Genomic DNA, 385 nt, shown 5'->3' on the forward strand with positions numbered 1-385 from the left:
CGTAGATTACCTAATTAGTCATGTTTTTTGGGGGGAAAATCTTAAGATTAGAAAGCAAAAACAATAGAAGTGCGATCTTGTGGTATTTTTCTTCGTTTTTGAAACGATCATTAACTTAGTCTAAAACTGTGAATTTTTTTTATAATTACATCAACTATATAATACTAATAAAATATTATTTCACTACAACACATTGACTTTACTTTTTAATTTTTAATTTGCACTGATAAGCATGTTTGATTTGATGAATTCAATGGAACGAGTCCGAAGACACCGCACTGGGCACAACTAAAACATGTAACGGCGTAGGTCAAACATGAACGGGTGAGGTGAGAAGGCCTGGCACGTCTCTGGATCTTCCACACTCGTGTATGAAGCTTTGATG

This window comes from Penaeus monodon, chromosome 19 (assembly GCF_015228065.2).
Source record: "Penaeus monodon isolate SGIC_2016 chromosome 19, NSTDA_Pmon_1, whole genome shotgun sequence".
Classification (NCBI taxonomy): domain Eukaryota; kingdom Metazoa; phylum Arthropoda; class Malacostraca; order Decapoda; family Penaeidae; genus Penaeus; species Penaeus monodon.